Genomic DNA, 7,521 nt, shown 5'->3' on the forward strand with positions numbered 1-7,521 from the left:
AATTTTACCAAAATCAAATTGGAATTTGCAGCCAACTAAAAGCAAGGACTTATTTTGAAATAATTGGATTTTAGTTGCCGGCACATTTTCGTTTTAAATAAATGTCAAATGAATGCCACTCCACCATCTACTTAGTAAAAATACCGTTATACTAGGAGTTACCTAAAGGCAACAGATAAATCGTAAATGTTTAGAAAGTATTGAATATCAGCAGATGTGATTTCATTACATAAGAAATTACATGTGTACGATATTTTCCAAGGAAAAAGTAATAACTGCAAGATGTTTGGAGCCAAAGTTGCCCATCGCATTTTTAATAGCGATGTCTGAAAAGAAAATTTTCAAAATGTTTCTCCCTTTGTCCTACCAAACACCACACTGAGTTTTAATTAATATACTATCATTGATATTAATCCAAATACATCTGTCATGAGAGGGATGCTTATTGTAGTGAGTTGTATTGTTGAAGATGAACGTCGTGTGGTCTACCTGGCTGCGAGTATATTAAATGAAACCAATCTGTGAACATATTTATTGCTGGACATGATTTGCTGTTTTGGCTGTTTACAGAAGAAAAATACTGATAATATAACCGCCGAATGGGAGGAGAGAACCGCACTGTGTCCTTTGAGAGTGCTGTGGTACATCGTGTATGAATGTCTGAAGTAGTTTCTTGCTCGAGTGGTGGTCTGTCTGAATGCTCGAGATGGTCCCGTTTTAACGGTTTGTCTTCTGTGAGTGGTCTACACGAATGCCCGAGCCCGTCTGACTGAATTAGGCGCCAAACATTTTTTATAGAGTGAAAAAGGGGACGAATTTCGAGCATGGTTCTTCTGCAGAAGGAGGAAAAGGGAAAAGTCCGGAAAGAACGAAAAGAATAATCCGAGAAAAGCTCGTGTGTCATTCCATGGCAGAAAAAATATTAATTACCCAGTGGGTAATTAATACCTCCTAATGGCGATCATAAGCTTAATGAAATCAAAATTTCAGCAAGAAAAGGCGACGACTTATATTTCTTTGGGTCTGAATTTAAAAAGAAAACAAAAAGACTTCCTTTCTGATAAGTACACAAGTTGCAGTTGATGCTCTTAATAAACCAATCAGACTGTGGACATATATCAGCGGACAAAATGCTTAGCGACATTTCGACCGTCTTTACGTTCTGAGCTAAAATTCTACCGCTGTCGACGTTGCTTTTCATCATTTCGAGGTCGATAAAATAAATAACAGTTGAGCACTGGGATCGATGAAATTGCTGGCCATGTGCTAAAATTTGAGACCAATATTCTGATCTTGATTTTAAGATTACTGAATTGATACTGTTAGAAAGTAGTTATTAATTTATCTCGGTAAAACACCAGATTTTGCATTATGGTTTATTTTTACTAAGTTATCTCTAGTCTATTTATTGGGTTGTCAGATGAATTCGTTCGTTTTTACCTCAATTATTTTTTATCAACGATTTCAACAAATCAGTCAAGCCATCGACAAGTTTGTGGAACATCGGCAAGAAGTCGTGAACAATGGAGAATATATTTGTGACTTCGTTTTTGTATTAAGTTTGTAAGATTCTTGATGCGAATTCGTTGCAGACATTGGAGCGAGAGAGAAAGTCACTAAGTCACGAAAAAGGTCACTAAAAAACGCCTATGAAAGAACTTTGACTAACACACAACCGATTGATTGTTTAACCAACACATTAAACAAACTATCGATTAGTTTTTTGGTTAAATATTTACCCAATTGACTAAAATAAAGGAGTGGAATTGAACCCGTGAGTGAGTTATTATTATTGGCATAATGACTCTCCCAAGACACAACAAAATATTATTGACTGACTTGATTAAATTGTTGATGAAAAATTAAGATGAAAATGAATGGAACAAAACGAAGGAATTTATTTCACTACTCAATAATGATAAAGTCAAAAAGCTGCTCGCATTAAACGAAGTTTTGTTATTGGGAACATTTGTAAAATAAACCGATTTCAATGAACAAGAGGTTCTGCTACAGTTTGTCAGCTTCGAATGAATGGCAGCCTAAGTCGATCCAGACGTAACATAATCATAGAAACATGAGGCGCCAAAATAGATATTGTACAACTTTGGTTATCAAAACTAGACAGTGTAAGGCAGTGGCTCTCAAAGTCAGCTCTACCTTCCCCAGGAGATTATTTTGAATAAAAACGTTCCAAAGTGGTTTGAAGTTTCTGTGACCCAGTATTCTGGATAAGAGTTTAAAGAGAGGTCAGTGAGAATGCAGAGCCAGGGGAGCATTAAACCAAAATAAATTTCAGAATCTAATCTAGTTCTTTATTCATTGTTTCAATATCGCCATTGTATACAAAATATACTTTTACAATGAAATGATATGACAAGAATTACCTTGGATTGCAGAATCGGTAGAGCGGCAGACAAAAGGCGTTATGATATTCATTCACGTTCTGTATGTTATGAGTTCAAATCCTACTGAAACCATTTTAACTTTTCAAGTACTGATATTAATTTGTTTGTTTCTTTATTTATTTATTTCATCTAATCGACTGTTCTCTTGCTCTGACATTGTGCTTAAGTGAGAAATCTTTATTTTGAACTTTGAGAAATCTGTGGTATGTGTTTCCGATGTTATATTCCTTGACAGGTGAATTCTTAAAGCCACATCTTCCATTCTTGTTTAGAAGGCTTTGAAAATTAAAATCTAAATCATCCTGGGACCAACCTTATTATTTACTTACTTCTTTGAGGTTAATAAAATATGTACTAGTTGATATAGAATAAAGCTCAATTTATAAGAATATTGATGACTAGTAAAACAATAGGAGTTAAATCAGAAGAGGGGGATCAGATAACTAAATTTGATTTGTGTATGCTATCAATAAACTACATATCAATAAACTACATACATAATCTCGTTCCATAGTATTTGTTTAATTTTTCTTTTGTTTTTACAAAGTCGAGAACTCAATGGAAATTTATAGAAAAAACGTGCGATATTTAAAAAATTTAATTCAAATTCGTTTCAACTATAATATTTGCCGACTGATTATTTGTAGATAGAACTTTCTTAACATAAGTGTGTCTCGTCAGTGCAAACTAATTAGAGTAGATGCATTTATGTTTAAAAGACATCCAGGTTAAATAGTTCCATCGGCGCCAGTACGTTTTATATGAACGTCAGTGTGATCTTGTAAACGTAACAACAATATCAACGATCTTCTGTAGTCATTCGACATGCTAGAAATAGCAATTACATTCCCCCTAAATTACAAGCTACAATTTAGGGGATAATGCTAATCTATGTATGTGTGATTGTGTTTAATGGGGCTCCAGTGCATTGCTTGCATTAAGCTTATCCTGTAACGGGGAATCAAAGATTATAGTCTTTAATAAGTATTCTACATTTAAGCTTTTCTAGGACTGAATGCTTAAAATATAGTAACATTAAATTTGCATTCTAAATACTCTGAAATCATCAGAACACCTGACTTTATCCAGCAAGTTCAGCAGACCATTGATTACAATCCCAGAAAGTCCATGGGGTCAATTGCAAAAGATCCCCATGTGTCAGGAGGAACAGTCAGAAATGTTGTCCACGAGGACATCAGAGATAAGTCTTATATGATGAGGGAAGGTCAATTTGTCAGAAAAAGCAAAAGAAAATCACTGCATTAGATATAAAAGGCTCTTAAACAAACTGAAAAATCCAGCAGAAGATTTGATTTGGTTTTTCTCAAACGAGAAAAACTTCGACCAAGATCAAAAATTTAACAGAAGAAATGACAGATGGTTATGTACAGACCCTTCTGAAGTTTCAAGTATTATGCATACACAATTTCCTGCAACTATCATGGTTTTAGGGGTTGTCAGCAATGAAGGACATGTGATGCCTCCTTACTTCTTTCCATTAGGCCTTAGAGTTAATTCTGCCGCTTACATTGAGGTCCTGGAAATAATTGTTAAACCCTGGATAGACAGTGTATGCAATGGAAGGCCATATGTGTTTTAGTAAGACTCTACACTATCACACAAGGATCTAGCAACACAGAAATAAAAAAATTTCAGGATCACATAACTCCTAACATTTGGCCTCGTAATTCCCCAGATCTCAATCCCTTTGACTATTACATGTGGAGCGTTGTTGAGAGAGAGGTCGATGAACACGCCCATAACACCAAAGACTCTTTGAAAGCTGCCATAGTCAGAGTAATGTCCAAAATGAACCAGGACCACTTGATTCGAGAATGTGGATGATTTAGATCTCATATAGAAGCAGTTGTTGAAGCTGAAGGTGGCTTTATTGAATAACATTATAGAAAAGAAGATCTATTTTTATCCTCATAGCATTTTATGATAAATAAAGTTATTATTTGTTGTTATATATCTGTTTATTTATAAACATAGACCTGTCCTCACATATCTTAGGCACCCTGTATATGATAGGAATTACATCCATTACGTAAGACTCTGCAATTAAAACATTTCAAAATATATTAACTGAAGACGGTCTTATATAATGGATACATTTTCTCTTATATATTACGCACACCTGAAACGTGCGTATTAAAAGATTTCAAAATATCACCATTTCGTTTGCCTTCATTATTACAACTTAAACACACACACACACACACGCACACGCACGCACACACACACACACACACACACACACACACACACACACACACACACACACAATTCGCTTACAGAGCTTTGGTCATTGTGAGACTATATCAGATGACACTCGCCCAAGACGTCACTCACTGGGACTGAACCCAAAGCCATGCAAACTCCTTAATCACACAGCCATGCCTTCACTCGTGTAAAAAAATACAATTTCATTTACAAATATCAAAATTTAGCAGTTGAATTCTCACAACATCAAGTATTCACAGATCATCGTCATTTAACGTCCGTTTTTCCATGGTGGCATGGGTTGCTTGGCTTCCCAGGAGTTGGCAAGGCCAGAAGATGCAACAGGTTCCATTGTCTGCCTGGGAATGGTTTCTACAGTTGGGTGTCCTTCCTGATGCCAATCACTTTACAGAGTACATTATTTACATTTGACGGATATTTGTCCTCATCTTGTTTGTTGTTAACACATCGTTTCGGCTGATATACCTTCCAGCCTTCATCAGGTGTCTTGGGGAAATTTCGAACCTGGGTTCTCATTCCTAAGGTATTTTTCGATGTTGTTGTTGTTTTTGTTATTATTATTATTATTATTATTATTATTATTATTATTATTATTATTATTATTATTATTATCATATACACCATATGCCCACGGGAATATGGCATAGTGGTTAAGAGCGCGGGCTACTAACCCCAAGATTCCGAGTTCGATTACTGGCAGTGACCTGAATAATAATAATAATAATAATAATAATAATAATAATAATAATAATAATAATAATAATAATGACATCGAAAGAATACCTTAGGAATGAGAACCCAGGTTCGAAATTTCTCCAAGACACCTGATGAAGGCTGGAGGGTATATCAGCCGAAACGTGTTTACAACAAACAAGATGAGGACAAATATCCGTTAAATGTAAATAAGGTAAATAATGTCCATAATTCCTCGTCCCTTAAATATAGAACTGTACTTTACAGTGTGTTCTGGGTGCTTTTTAAATGACACTAGCTTTTTACGTGGCACCAGCACAAATGCAAGGATTTAGATAAAATTACAAAAAGGAAATAAACACAAAGATTCACGTATAAGAGCACTTGATAATATATTCTTTTTCTTTTTTTACTAAATGTCTTTATTTAAAAAACATAGTGCATTATTTTGTTTGAAACTGTACAAAATGTCCGCCGTATATAAATGTAGCCAAAAGAAAGAAATGTTCACAGAACACTGAATAAATGACAAAAATCCTTCAGGGTTAATGGATTCTGGATTCTTTTGAATGTTGTCTGTTTTGAGTGTTGTGTAGCGGTTATATAAAAAAATAAAGTATGATTGGTGTCACCTCCAGAAACGAATTCTTAGTGACTCTATTTTCATCATAGAGCCCTCTTCACGGCTATATTAGTTGGATTCAATAGATCGATCTTTTTTCTTTTTTTCATTTTGTATACATATACACACATACATACATACATACATATGTATAAATATATACATACATATATATATATATAAACACTTTTCAGTTTATTTGTTTAAATGGATGCATGAGTGTGTATACACATATATATTTGATGTTGTTCTGTGCTGTTAGTCTTTTTGTCATTGTTCCTTGCGTTAAGTTCTTATCCCAGTAAAATCATGACAGATCGTACATTTCTACAGAAAACAAAAAATATTATGAGAAAACATTCGCATTATAAGCATATATGAATTAGATATAGGTACATATAAACGTTTCCCCATTATGCATACATATTTTTAACACATGCATATATATCTATTCATATATATATACATATATTTTGGATATATATGTACATATTCGCCATATATATATATATATATATATATATATATATATATATATAGGATATATATGTATATATTCGCCATATATATATATATATATATATATATATATATATATATATATATATATATATGCATGTATGTATATATTTGCAACAAATAAAATTACAACAGTAAAATATGGAATATTTAAATATTTAACCTGAGAAAAATAATGAAAAGCTTTTGAAAAATTTCTGCATTTGGAAGAAAACATATGAACTGTTTGAGAAAGTTTCAAAGACTAAAAATGAAGAAGAGGAAGATTAATGCAAACAAAGAAAAGAAGTTCTGAAGAAAAGGAAATTTAAACGATAACATTATCGTGACCCAACTTCTGTTTGTCACGGACAAAGGGTTTCACCGTGTTATTGGATGAGATTTGAGTCAGACAGAATATTTCCACTGGCAGCATTAGGAATATCATGTTTTGTTCAATTTGGCATAAATGATAGTGTTGTTGTTGTTTTTGTTGTTGTCAAAATTATTATTGCAGGTAAAAGAGGGTGGGTGGTTCTTATCATGTTGAATATTTTTAATAGGAAATATGTGTATTAATATTGCTGTAACATCTAATTATATAACTAACAAGATTATGAAACAGGTGTAGATGAAGGAAATAAACATTTACCCTCTTATTTCTCTGTTCTATATATTTGTATAATGTGCACACAGACACATACACACACACACACACACACACACACACACACACACACACACATGTATCGTTGCTATTATGCAAAGGTGTTGTAAGTCCAAAACGTTGCTTTTTCAGAAAACCGAAAAATTGTTTCACCATTCCATAGCAAAACCGTTATACCACGCTTTGACAATTTTTGACATCGTGGCATCTGAAGCAGTTGGAGATACGATAGTTTCACCAAAAGACACCGGCTATTGCAAGCAAAAATAAATGTTGAAAAAAAAAAACGCATTTGGCCAAGTTTGGACATATGGCAGTTTAACATAATAGCAACGACATATGAGTAGTGTGCAAAGCAGTGTTATAAAATAAACAGACTTTAGATCATG

General features: G+C 33.6%; 1 long non-coding RNA gene across 1 annotated transcript in view; it reads right to left on the bottom strand.

Annotated features, from left to right (window-relative positions):
- Positions 1-5,718: 5,718 nt before the first annotated feature.
- Positions 5,719-7,521, bottom strand: part of LOC128248539 (uncharacterized) — a 3,960-nt gene continuing 2,157 nt past the window's right edge. The window contains exon 2 of the long non-coding RNA XR_008264711.2: positions 5,719-6,294. This is a non-coding gene — a long non-coding RNA (uncharacterized LOC128248539). The remainder of the gene's footprint in view (positions 6,295-7,521) is intronic.

Source organism: Octopus bimaculoides, chromosome 8 (assembly GCF_046866305.1).
Source record: "Octopus bimaculoides isolate indiv1 chromosome 8, ASM4686630v1, whole genome shotgun sequence".
Classification (NCBI taxonomy): Eukaryota; Metazoa; Mollusca; class Cephalopoda; order Octopoda; family Octopodidae; genus Octopus; species Octopus bimaculoides.